The sequence below is a fragment of the Thalassophryne amazonica genome, chromosome 19 (assembly GCF_902500255.1).
Source record: "Thalassophryne amazonica chromosome 19, fThaAma1.1, whole genome shotgun sequence".
Lineage (NCBI taxonomy): Eukaryota > Metazoa > Chordata > Actinopteri > Batrachoidiformes > Batrachoididae > Thalassophryne > Thalassophryne amazonica.
In genome coordinates this window covers 40,252,344-40,266,566 of record NC_047121.1, presented here as the reverse complement: position 1 = coordinate 40,266,566, position 14,223 = coordinate 40,252,344, and positions in this window count along the sequence as shown.

Below are 14,223 nucleotides of genomic sequence, written 5' to 3'. Positions count from 1 at the left end.
AAACCGAATGTATGGGACTGGAAAAGTCATTGGATTTAAAACCCAGAGAGTTGTGAGAGTGGTTTGAGCTTTAAGCCTTTGAGCAAATAAAGACTTTTATAACAGATGTGGTCCTAAGTTCAGATTGAAAGCACAAAAAAGTTTATGTATTGAAGATTTCTCTGAACTTTGTTCTTTTGCCGAGTGTATTATTCACAGTGCTTTCTGACAAACCACACTTCTGTCAGTGTGTTTAGCTGCTGTTAATGAGGGAGACCTTCCTGTGAATGGAAAACAACGATAATGTTCAGATGCCACACAGAAATTGTAAAAAGCTGTTAAAAGCAGGACAAAGTAAAAGGGATTTACATTAAAATAATGTCCCCCTTCCTCCTTTTATTTCACCTTGTCTCCCTGTATTGCTCGAGTGTGAGTCGCAATTGGCCCATTCCAATAAGAATACATACAACTTTTATTGTGGCAGAAATTTGGTGCCCCCATTTTTTCCCCCCATAAATTAAGGGGAGGACAGATGAATAATGACAGTTATAGTGCCTGGGAGAAATGGCTGTTGTGGTTCAAGCATGTGAAAGACCAACAGCCAGTATCAAAATACTGTATCCGCATGTCATATTATCATATACCTATAAATGATATGCCAATATGATTGGATAAAACACTAAAGAATAAATAGCAATACACCCTTTTCGCGGACAGGTAATATTTTTCATACCACCCGAGTAATCAGCCAATCCGGACAGCGGAGCGGTGCCACGACGAAGAGGCGCGGTCAGAGGAACTGTGAAATACTGGTGAGTCACTATTAACAATTTCTTATGTGTCCAACCTTGTAGGTTGATCGTTAAAATTAAATTTGTTAGTTCTAAAAGCCGTCATAATTATTTATAGGAAAACATTTTATTTTTTTCTACTAAGGTTTTAACTTTGAGTGTTTACACAGGAGAGAAAAGTCAGAAAATGTTAATGCCTGTTTGAGAAAAGTGTATAAAGTGTGTAGTCAGGGGTTTTACAGCCTTAAAACATCTATAATAATTGTAAAAAATAACGCTGATTACTTCGCGGATTTCACCTATCGCGGGTTATTTTTAAACGTAACTCCCTTTCGCGGCCTCGCAGTTTCGCGGATTTTTTTCAGTGCAATTTTGCATGCTTTTTTTTTTTTTTTTTTTTACAGCGCATTGTGTTCTGCGTCCTTATCAGGCGGGCCGGTTGCGGCACCGGTCGGCATCACCGCGATTGCTCTCACTGCCTCCAGTTTGCTTACTGAGTCTGCGGGCTCGGTAAGCGCCACAGCGGGCCACTCACACCGCCCCCCGTCTGCTGTGCCGAGCTGCATCCAATTCCAGCAACAGGTCCAGAGACTGCGTTCGCTGTTTTGATGCGCAGCGCCCGCTCGGTAACCACAGCTGCAAAGCTCCGTGGCCATGACTTGGATTCTTTGCGGGTCCGGCATCCGTACCCCCGGAGGCAGTGAGCGAAGGGAGAACCCGCGCATTGTGTTCTGTGTGTATTTATCATTTATAGGTATATGATAAAATCGTTATCAAGTTGTTTTACCAATGATTATGGCTTTATACACCCTTCAGAAAACCATACACCCTGAGGTATAAAGCCATATTTGTTGGTGAACAACTTAACTGATAATATTCCCATCGAGCATCCGCCCACCCCCCCTTCTTAATGAAAGTTGAAACACCCACCCTAAATTAAATACATTCTGTATTCAAGTTGATTAAACGCTCAGACTAAATTACATTAAACAATATTTTGAGTCCCTAACACATTATAAAAAGCCAAAATAATAATAATAATAATAATAATGATGATGATAATAATGAGTTTCTCAAGGTTTTTCTTGTTGCTTCCATGCCTTGCTTGTGATGACGTCATCAGTGTGTGCTGGTCTTCCCAGAGTTCCGTAAATGTACGGGATGACCCACAATAACTTGCATGGGGGACATTCATTTATTATTTTACACATGGATACAAATTTTGTTTTTTTAAATCAGTCGATGAGACTTGCACACAAGGTGGAAAATATCTGGTACCGTCTGACACAAAATGAGTTACTTACTGAAATATATGGAGGAGTGGGCGCATCCACCACCTCCTTTTCAGGCAGAATTTTGTACGGAACGCCCTGGGCGTTCTGACACGTGGATGCGGTACCTAACAATCAATATGTTTATCCAAAGGTAAAATGGACCTCTGCTGATCAACAAATACATTGCTCAGTCAATCCATCCATCAATGTGACTTTATTTTTTTATTTTTATTTTTATTTGCAGCAACATTAACAGAAGATCTATATGCAGGGAGACTTTGAACTTGTACCGACTTTCGATTATGTCAGCAGTGACCATCATGTGTCTAGGTCCTTGGACTTTGACATCAAAAGACATCTCTGAACAGCTAATAGAGTCATGAGCTTGTTGGACAGAGGAGTTTGGCAATGCTGGTATCTTACCAGGTGAATGAATGTCCAACTCTTTAGTGTCTTGGGGTCTCATGTACAAAGTGTGCGTACGCAGAAAAATCTGGCTTATGCCCGTCTCCACGTCCACGTGCAGATGTATCAAAAGTGACTTGAACGTGGAAATGTGCGGTGCATCACGCAAAAATCCTGGCTGGCGTACTCACGTTTCTACAGTTATTGTGCCATCTCCGACATGTACAGGTGATGCAGGGAACCGTTAATAGTGTGAAAACAAGAAGTCATCAGAGTGATGTGCACATCAGAGACACACTGATGAACATTTAACACACCCACGTGTTTGCAATTATATGGACAGATATAAAAGCATGCACAAAGTGATGCGTAAAAAGCACTAAGAGTGGCTGCATTAACGTTATTAGAGGACCTTGCAAATGGTGCAATCCGACATAAGCATGTATTCAGGGAACACAAGGATTTACTTCCAAATGAGAATAATTGGCTCTGAAACTGATTTCAGTTACCAAGGCCACTGTTGCTGGAGTTGTGCACAGAACTGAGGTCGACCCAGAGAGGAATACAGCGAGGAGCCAGGGGTTGTCTGTGCACACACAGGTGCTGACCACGCTGGGCATCCTGGCATCAGGGGTATTCCAGCGTGAGCTGGCTAATCGGTCAGGCATGCTCCAGTCAGCCTTGCGCCAAGCCACCAGCTGTGTGGAACGCAATCATCTGAATGTCATCCAGGTACATTCCAACATTACAGCGCATTTTGCAGCGAGAGCCGGTTTCTCAAATGTAATCGGAGCTAATAACTACACACAGTTTGCTATAAAGGCGCAATCATATGATGAATTTGTTTCTGTTAATAGGAAACATTTTCATTCCATTAATATTCAAATCATATGTGATGCGCAAATGTGCATCAGGAAGGTGGCATGACGAGCCATGGGGGGCTGCTTGTGTTAAAATAGTTTATTTGTGTAATTGTTCCGAACAAAAACCAACACGGACACATTTGTGCATGCTGTGCATTCAAATATGTTTTTATTATTATTATTAATGTCTTTTTTTATTTTTGCTTGATGGTGAGCTGCAGAGCTTCTTAACAGGCTTCCTGTTTTCAGTATTTGTCAATAAATGTGTGTGTAAATTGTGAATGTTACACTGTCAGCGGAAGCGCTCCTCGCCTTTTTAATGTCAGTGTGTGCGCACTGTTCTGTGTTGGCCTTACGCAATCACACTCCATAGCTCCCAGTTTCAGGATTAATCCATTTAACAGCGTACCTGCATGTCTCCACGTAATTTCCAGTTTTACGCTGGAAGCCTTTCCTGACGCAACCACATTACATGGAGAAATGTAGCAGGGGTGGGATTTGAGCCAGGAACCTGCCACACCGAAATCAAGTACACTAACCACTTGGCCCACCCCTGCCAAGGGCTTATTTACATGAATTTGCATATTTAAATAGGGCGTGGCCAGGGAGAAGTTTGGTTCCATGCTCAATACCACATGTAGTGGGATGTACAAACATAACATGCATGAATTCATGCCAACGCTTTCATACATCTGAATATATTTGTGCTTACGCCAGATTCAGAGTTTTGGTGTACACCAACTTTTAGCAGAAAGTCCACACAAGTCTTTGTATGTGAGGCCCCTGGTGCTTCCTGACTTACTGTATGGAGACGTGGTTGTATGCTAACCAGTGATGCAAAAATGATGGAATCACCGGCCTCGGAGGATGTTCATTCAGTTGTTTAATTTTGTAGAAAAAAGCAGATCACAGACATGACACAAAACTAATGTCATTTCAAATGGCAACTTTCTGGCTTTAAGAAACACTATAAGAAATCAGGAAAAAAAATTGTGGCAGTCAGTAACGGTTACTTTTTTACACCAAGCAGAGGGAAAAAAATATGGAATCACTCAATTCTGAGGAAAAAATTATGGAATCATGAAAAACAAAAGAACGCTCCAACACATCACTAGTATTTTGTTGCACCACCTCTGGCTTTTATAACAGCTTGCAGTCTCTGAGGCATGGACTTAATGAAGGACAAACAGTACTATTCATCAATCTGGCTCCAACTTTCTCTGATTGCTGTTGCCAGATCAGCTTTGCAGGTTGGAGCCTTGTCATGGACCATTTTCTTCAACTTCCACCAAAGATTTTCAATTGGATTAAGATCCGGACTATTTGCAGGCCATGACATTGACCCTATGTGTCTTTTTTTCAAGGAATATTTTCACAGTTTTTGCTCTATGGCAAGATGCATTATCATCTTGAAAAATGATTTCATCATCCCCAAACATCCTTTCAATCCATGGGATAAGAAAAGTGTCCAAAATATCAACGTAAACTTGTGCATTTATTGATGATGTAATAACAGCCATCTCCCCAGTGCCTTTACCTGACATGCAGCCCCATATCATCAATGACTGTGGAAATTTACATGTTCTCTTCAGGCAGTCATCTTTATAAATCTCATTGGAACGGCACCAAACAAAAGTTCCAGCATCATCACCTTGCCCAATGCAGATTCGAGATTCATCACTGAATATGACTTTCATCCAGTCATCCACAGTCCACGATTGCTTTTCCTTAGCCCATTGTAACCTTGTTTTTTTCTGTTTAGGTGTTAATGATGGCTTTCGTTTAGCTTTTCTGTATGTAAATCCCATTTCCTTTAGGCGGTTTCTTACAGTTCGGTCACAGACGTTGACTCCAGTTTCCTCCCATTCGTTCCTCATTTGTTTTGTTGTGCATTTTCGATGTTTGAGACACATTGCTTTAAGTTTTAAGTCTTGACGCTTTGATGTCTTCCTTGGTCTACCAGTATGTTTGCCTTTAACAACCTTCCCATGTTGTTTGTATTTGGTCCAGAGTTTAGACACAGCTGACTGTGAACAACCAACATCTTTTGCAACATTGCATGTTGATTTACCCTCTTTTAAGAGTTTGATAATCCTCTCCTTTGTTTCAATTGACATCTCTCGTGTTGAAGCCATGATTCATGTCAGTCCACTTGGTGCAACAGCTCTCCAAGGTGTGATCACTCCTTTTTAGATGCAGACTAACGAGCAGATCTGATTTGATGCAGGTGTTAGTTTTGGGGATGAAAATTTACAGGGTGATTCCATAATTTTTTCCTCAGAATTGAGTGAGTCCATATTTTTTTCCCTCTGCTTGGTCTAAAAAAGTAACTGTTACTGACTACCACAATTTTGTTTTTCCTGATTTCTTTGCTTTTTTCTACAAAATTAAACAACTGAATGAACATCCTCCGAGGCCGGTGATTCCATAATTTTTGCCAGGGGTTGTAGATGTCTTTAGCACTTTAGTCTCTTCAGAAGATCTTTGGGTAATGTTGGCATTACTTTGTATCAATTGAACAGTTACTTTGGAAGACTCTAATGAAGTGTATCACTTGCATTATGGGAGAGTTTCACCTTTGACATTTTGGCCGTGTCTGGGTGTGATTAATTTAATTAATTTAATTAGCTTATAATGCACCAAATCACAGCAAAAGCCGTCTCAAGGTGCCTTCCATAAAACAAGTCAACATAAAATTGAATAAATAATTAAAAATGAATTAAAAAATCAAATACATATATAAAAACAGAAGTATAATAATAAAACAAATAAAAATAAGAACTATTCATAAGAAAGAGAATAAAAATAGGTTTTCAGTCTTGACTTAAAAATGTCCATGGACTCAGACTGCCTCACGGTTGCAGGAAGACTGTTCCACAGGGTGGGTGCACGATACGAAAAGGCTCTTTGACCTTCGTGATCCAGCATGCAGGTGCCTCGGTGTTGAGGACCACAGTGTTTGGAGAAGTTACTTGGGAGAGATGGGGATGGATCGGTTGCCTGTCTGAGTGGCTGCCATCCAGCAGCAAAGGCGGTTCCACAGTGTGGTGGATGCATATGTCAAACAAGTATATTTATCCTGACATTATGTACAAAATGTTTTACACAGTGGATTTGATTAAATAATGTTTTAGCTTCTCTAGTGGTGTCCTTATGCTTAATTTACAGTTGATGTATATCAGCAAATGGACTCTGAGACCAACCAGGAGGCCGATTTTGAAAGAACTCAGTTTCTCATCTCCTTGCTTTGGATGGCCTGATTGCAAGCTGCCCCAACCTGCTCAGTTTTTCCTTTGGCTGAGTTTTTGCCTGTCTGACACAGATAATAATGATAGCAGAACTACAAAGACACTGACTGTTATTTTGCTCTGTCTTGCTTGCTGCCAAAATATTCCGGCGAGATACCTGATTGATAACATGTTCTCAGAAATAACTCGACTCCACATTTAAAAGAATGGCTGCTAGGTGCATACGTGTGCATGCAGACAGACACTTAAAAGTCAAAGTGAATATTTCATGTGCCGATTACAGAAAGCAAGGCAGAGAAGTGGGTCAGCAGTCGGTCATTTGTAAAGATCAGAGTGTGGGCGTGCACAAGTTTTTTTTTTTGTTGTTTTTTTTTTTGGTGATTGAGGTTTTTAAATGCATTTAAAACTATTGCATGTAAAAATCTTCACAGTTCCATGTATACTACCTTCATAAATAACTTTTTGTGCACTTGCACATATGTTTTTCAGTTTTCTTTTGTCATACTGTATGCTGCCTTCTAATCCCTCCTTTGCAGCTACTGTTGTTACGCTTTGTAGGGGAGAAGTTGCTCTCTCCATCCGTTCTTCCTCTCTCCATCCGTTCTGTTCAGTGTGTGAGTACATGTGCATACATTCAGAGGGCCAGTTTAGACCTGCTGCTCCCCCTATACATTTGTTTGGGTTCCTGTTTTGGTTTTTGTCTTCGCAAAGACCTTCTTCTAACCATGCACTTCTCTGCGCGCGCACACACACACACACACACACTCTGTGACTGAATTGGAGGTTGTGACAGAAGTGGTCTCTTATGATTAAGTGCTTCCTGGTGAAGGTCATATTGAAAGAAAGACAGTTTTAGATGGTGATGAAAGAAGAGAAGGAGAAACGAAGGTGCAAAAAGGAAAAGAAAGAAAGAGGAAGGATTGCAAGGGCAAAGAGGGGGAGGAAGGATGAAGGTTGCCATAAATAAACTCCTCTCAAAAACAAGACATGCACATCCTTTTATGCTCTCCTTGTAAATACATCCAGACCAGGCAAGAAATAAAATTTTAGAATAGTCAAGTGGAAGATTTAAAAAAAAAAAACAGAAGGAAGCAAATGGTTACATAAACAGCAGTGGTGGGCACAGCTAACCAAAAAGTTAGCTGATTACCAGTTATCGAAGCTAACTGAAAAGTTATCTTTTTTAACGCTAAACTGATAAACTGCCTAAAAGCTTATCAGATACTACAGCTAACCCGTAACTCGTTTCTGCCTCTGTGCGCTCTGCCCCCTGCTGTAGGAAAACATCATTTACTTTGACAGGATACAGTGGTCCAGCAATGAGGCAGAGGTCTTGAAATGGAAAGCAGGTTTGAATTATGGTTTTGCTTTATAAAGAAAATTATTCCGGATAAAATAACACTATATACATTAATGTAAACTCTTAAAATGTACAAAGTGATAACACATACCTGTTCATTTTAAAATAATGCACTAATTCTGAAGATTTGAACATTAACACACAGATGCCCAATGGGATTATGGGTAAACTGAGCCTCCACTCATACTGATTGGTTGATTCATTCATTCTATGTAAAAACCAACACAAGTGAATCAATGTAATGTGTTGGTGTTTACAAATAAATGTGCTTTTGTAAAATGTCATTTTTTATTTGTATAAAAAAGAAAGAAATTTTCAAGATCCCGCTAGACAGCACCTAAGTGCACCCGTGATGACATCACAACTCTATTCGTTTGGGAGACAAGGTTTCTTTCAATAACAAGAACTGTCAAAAAACTTTCTCGTGTGCGGTTGGAGTTGTGTGGCGATAGGAATCACTTTTTGAATGCTTGAATAACGATGTCAGTCGCACAAAGAAATCAAATAATAGTGAAAACATGTTCATTGTGCGCAGAATGTTGGTACTTTGGTCGTTGAACTTTGTGGTGCGGTGTCATAACGCATCAATCAGTCGCTCCGTAAGGCATTATAACATCCGATCGGTTAGCGTCTCCGTGCGGTGTCATAACTGATCAATCAGTCGCTCTGTGAGGTGTCATAACATCTGATTGGTTAGTGGCTCCATGCAGTGTCATAACTGATCAGTCAGTCACTCCGTGAGGCATCATAACATCAAGCCTGGTTCACATGGCAAGCTAATTAGGCCGACATCGGACCCGATCTTCCCCTTCTGAAGGACGCCCCGACAGTCATGATGACGCTAAATATAATCTTATCAGATATTCCTGCTGTGTGTGGTGTGTTCAGAGCACGCCGATCTGCTCAGAAGGATGCGAGCAGCTAACTGTGACATGCAGCCAATCAGAAAGCGAGGTGTCTGATCTGGGAATGTTCGTGTGTGAAATCTGTTTGTGTGTGTTGTTTTTAATGTGTGGCTGACACCACATACTGTACAACTAAACCTGTCAGATGTATGATTTTTTTTTTTTTTTTTTTATCTCCACGTGTGGTTATATCACACGGCCTGAATCACAATTTAACAGACTTTTCAGCTTTGCAAATGCTTTGTTTTTTTACACAAATGAACACACGTTACATTGATTCACTTGTGTTAGTTTTTACATAGAATGAATTTGTCAACCAGTCAGTATGAGCGGAGACTAAGTTTACCCATAATCCCTTTGGGCACCTGTGTGTTAATGTTCAAATCTTCAGAATGAGTGCATTATTTTAAAATTAACAGATATGTGTTATATATCCACTTTGTACATTTTAAGAATTTACATTAATGTAGTTATTCTATCCGGAATAATTTTATTTATAAAACAAAACCATAAGTGAAACCTGCTTCCCATTTCAAGACCTCTGCCTCATTGCTGGACCACGGTATAGAGTTAAGGAATAATCTTTCTTTTTCTTCTTCTTCAGTTTGGCAGCCAGGCCTTTTCTGCTGGTGGTAAAGCTGAACTCAGCTCCTCTTAGCTACCTCACTGTTGCAAAATTTATAACAGACAGGACAAAAGGGATTATAAATATTTTTCAAGTTACTAGCTATGTAAAAAAAAAATGTTAGCAGTCTAAAAGTTATTGGAACTAAATTTATCAGAAGATTATTGGTCCGATGATGGTTTTAAAACTTATCTGAAAAACTAATCTGCTCACAAAAACATTATCTTAGATAATTATCGCTTATTGGATTAGCTGAAAGGTGCCCACCACTGACTAACAGGCAAGACCTTGGTTGCAAATTACATGATGAAAATGTTTAAAATCCATGCATGATGGCTTCTTTGATTGTGTGGACCTGGACATTATTCTCCGGCTGGTAATCACACATGATCCATGCATGATGATTTCTTTGATGGTGTGGGCTTTACATATTTAATCTTGGAAATTATTCTACAAGTGGTTGAATGCCCTGTTCAGTTTTTTTCTTTTTGTATTTTGTTCTCATCAGTGGAGCTGGCAGGTGTTGTTAATTTATTTTACTTTGAGAGAGTCATTCGGATTTTGGATCTTGACGTGTGTGGCACCTGTTCTCTGTACTGGAGCAGCACGCTGTTTTAACCCTGATATAACTCCCATCTTGAAAGTGCACGTGGAACTCTGTTTTTTAGGCTGTCTGATCACACAGATGTATTTCTTAGATTTTTTTTTTTTTTTTACAGTTATATTGATGACAACACTTACAAGCGTGCACAAAGCTGAGCCTCTTGCACAGACTGTTTTTAATGTGTTTTTAACATTTATAAACCCTGTGGTTCCTGTCTGCTATGTATTTTGCAGCAGTGAGGCAACTGAGCTCAACTTAACCCCAGCAGAAGGGGCATGGTCACCAGGCCGCTACAAAAAAACAAAACAAAAGCCATTTTCCTTCACGGCATACAGTCATCCAGCCGTGAGGCAGATGTCTTGATAAGGAAAGTAGGTTTGACTTATGGTTTTGATTTAAAAGTCAAATTAATCCAGATAGAATAACTACATTAATGTCAACTCTGTCATTTGTACAAAGTGAAAATATAACACAAATCATTTAATTTTAAAATAATGCACTAATTCTGAAGTTTTGAACATTAGCACACACAGATGCCCAAAGGGATTATGGGTAAACTGAGTCTCCGCTCACACTGATTAGTTGACTCATTCATTCTATGTAAAAACCAACACAAGTTAATGTAACGTGTGTGTTGATGTTTACAAATAAGTGTGTTTTTATAAAATGTCATTTTTTTTCATTAAAAAAAAAAAACAAGGAATTTGCAAAACCGAAAAGTCTGTTTAAGCTGTGATTCAAGTTGACAACAGTGTGATATAACCAGCCGCCATTTCCACTGCCATCCAGTACATGGGTCAAAATGCATAGAACACTGCCATCTACTGGCGCCCGGTTAGTTGTGCCCACCACTGCTGATAGTGAGCATGATGACGGCCTCCTGCAGTCATAGTTGTCATAGTCCTGAGTTTGTGTTCATGTTGTACATATATGAACAGATCTGTTCAGAGACTGATGTGGTCTTTGATGTCGTCCAGCAGAGGGCCATGGATACTCTCGACTGCAAGAATTGAGTCTCTTCTTGCTTTTGTTAAAGAGAAGAGGTCAGAGGGGGCTTTCCAAACTGTTTATGTCAAAGCAGCAAAGTCTCACATCTGACTGATGGGATGAGCCCATGAGAAAGCACCGTTGCTACCAATTCCAGGTTCCCTAGCAGCGCTACAGAAATCTGTACATGGCCATCCTTGATAATCTCACAGAATAGATTCCTCTACGTTTTTCAAATCTGGAGAATTTATGCTTCTTAGAAATGGTCAATCCAGGGAAGTTTGATGACATGGGAGAAGTGTTTCCAGAGGAGGCATTCCAGAGTGTCCTAAAAAAATTATGGCTAATGCTTTGATTCAGGGAGACTGAAGTCTGAACTTCAAGTCCTGTATTCAGATCAGGACTTGCAGGGTAACAGGGGAAAGCTGTGTGATTTCTTGGTTTTTCTAAAAGACATGGAGTTGGACAGTGCAATGCCTCAGATGTACAAACTGTTATCATTAATGGCAACAGTCGGAGTTGCATCTGCGGATGTAGAAAGGAGCTTCTCTTGTCTAAAAAGGCTTAAGTGTTACACCCACAACACAATGGGCCAAGGCTGTCTAAGCAGCCTAACTCTGCTGGTGAATGAGAGGACACTGGTCAAGTCCATGGGAAAGATGCCTACTTGGCACAATTGGGTCACAAACCATTTTTGAAAAGGAATGGAGGACAGAATTTACATATAAATAAATTGAGAAATTTTATGATGTAAGCCAACAATGAGCTTCACCTCTTTGAAAGACCAGCAGCTGCCACTGCTTTGCAGGAGAATGAAGGACCAAGTCTTCACATACCTGGTGCTTTCTCTCTGACTGTATCATTGTGAGACTTGGATGACAATCAGTGACCTAAATTGGTGATTAGGTGTATTTGGTACTGGGCCTCTTTGTAGGCATCCTTGGGTACCACTGGAATCACAAATCACAAATGACCGATTACTTAGGGAAACTCAGGTGAGGCCCATCACGTCTGTAGTGACAGAATTACAGCTATAGCTGTAGCACCCTGGTGCCTCAGTGTTGATGTCCCCAGCAACTGGAGAGCGATAAAGGAATGTCCACTTCTCACCTGGCTGTGGCAGATGGATGGATACTTTAGAGATGTGGGAATGAACCAGTGGTTTACCTTGGTGACTGCCATCCAGGACCTAAAGCATTTCAGTGGTGTGGTTGATGTGGTGACACACAGCATTGGCACATGTTCCCAGACATGACATGACCTGGAAATATCTAATCGATTGAATACATCTACTCAAATCAGGTAGTATGTTGTCTATAAAATGCCGTAAAATTGTAAAAATTAATAAATAAAAATGTTTTCACCACGCCAAGATGTTTTCATTTACATTTATGCTCCTCCGCTAAAAACAACAACCATAGATATATATTTTTTCTTTTAAAACAAGTTGATACAAGTTCATTCTTGTATGAACCAGAATGAAAATGTTTTGAGATGATTAATACAGTTCAAAAACAATTAAACTGACTCAAAGCCATTTTTATACCCAGCTATATCAGCTTTTTTTTAAAATCAGGCTATCTCTAATTAGATTGAAGCAGTTTAAAGGTGTCCTGTTGTAGCCAGAAATAGCCAGTAGACACGAAAGTTGTGAATCTTAGAATTATGTCACGTCTCCCTTTGGATTGGGTGGATTTTCTCCATTTTACGCCATCAGATCATGTGGACGTGTCAAACAAAACACAGCCTGACTCATCAGGTGTTTCTCAAACAGCAAACATGAGGCAGGACTTGTGAAATGGGTTGTTTCAGGATAACAATTTCATTCTAACAGTAGAATTTCTACATGAAGTGACAGAATTACACAGCTCGTTGGATGTTTAACATGAATCCCCAACCTTAATGTGACTATAACACATATACAAACACACAATTTGCACAATATGACTTGTTTAAATCATGTTAGTATTAGTAGTAAGTAAGTAGTAAGTTTAAAGCTTTACAGAACGTGTAATGGCGTATTTTCTTTATTTATTCATTTATTGACATCTTTTATTGTTTCTGGAGCATTTAAAGACTCTCTGTAAATAGACTTATAGCTTTCAGGTCTCCAGAGGTTTGTTATTTCAGCTTTAAGCTTTGGTTTGTTGACTCTGAGCTGAAAGGTGATACCTCCAGGCATTCTGTGCTAAAGGATTTAAAGCACCTTTCGGTCCCTACTCAACCAGGTTGAGGCTGAAAAAAGCACAAATGTATGTTTATTGACAGATCATGTCTTACCATACATAAGGCACTTTAACACAGCCACTGCTGACACTAAAACACCCATTAAAACACATTTAAATAAATAAATAAGTACAAGTCTTGCTGGGGCTGAAAGCCAAGGTGAAAAAATAAGTTTTTAAATGAACTTTAAAATGGGCAGTGAAGGGGCCTCTCTCACAGACGAGGGCAAGCTGTTCCATAATTTAGGAGCAGCAACAGAGAAGGCCCTGTCCCCTCTGAGCTTCCTTCTGGATCTCAGTACTTCCAGGAGCAGTTGGTCAGCTGACCTAAGAGACCAACATGGTATATAAGGATGAAGAAAATTGGAGAGATAAGGCAGGGCAATACTGTGAAGACATTTAAAAATGGACATAAGAATTTTAAAATGTACCCTAAAACATACAGGCAGCCAATGAAGTGAGGCAACACAAGAGATATATGATCTCACTTTAGAGTTCCTGTCAAAAGTTGTGCAGCGGCATTTTGAACCAACTGCAGACGCGAACGACTGATTGACTCCCAGATAAAGTGCATTACAATAATCCAGTCGAGATGAAATAAAAGCACGGATCACTGTTTCAAAGTTCTGTCTAGACAAGAAAGATTTCACAGTTGCTAACCGCCGTAGATAATAAAAACCGGACTTAACCACAGCTTTAATTTGGCTGTCCAATTTAAAATCACTGTCCACCATAAAACCAAGATCATTAATAACAGGTCTAAAATAAACCCCCAAAGGTCCTAAGGCAACAGAAGAGAACTTACAGGGGCCACTTGTTCCAAACACCATCACCTCTGTTTTCTTTTCATTAAAATTTAAAAGTTCAAGGCCAACCAAGCTTTAATGTCATCTAGGCATACCAAGAGCTGTTTTATGGAACTGACATCCTTCTGCCCTAAAGGGAGATAAATTTGGC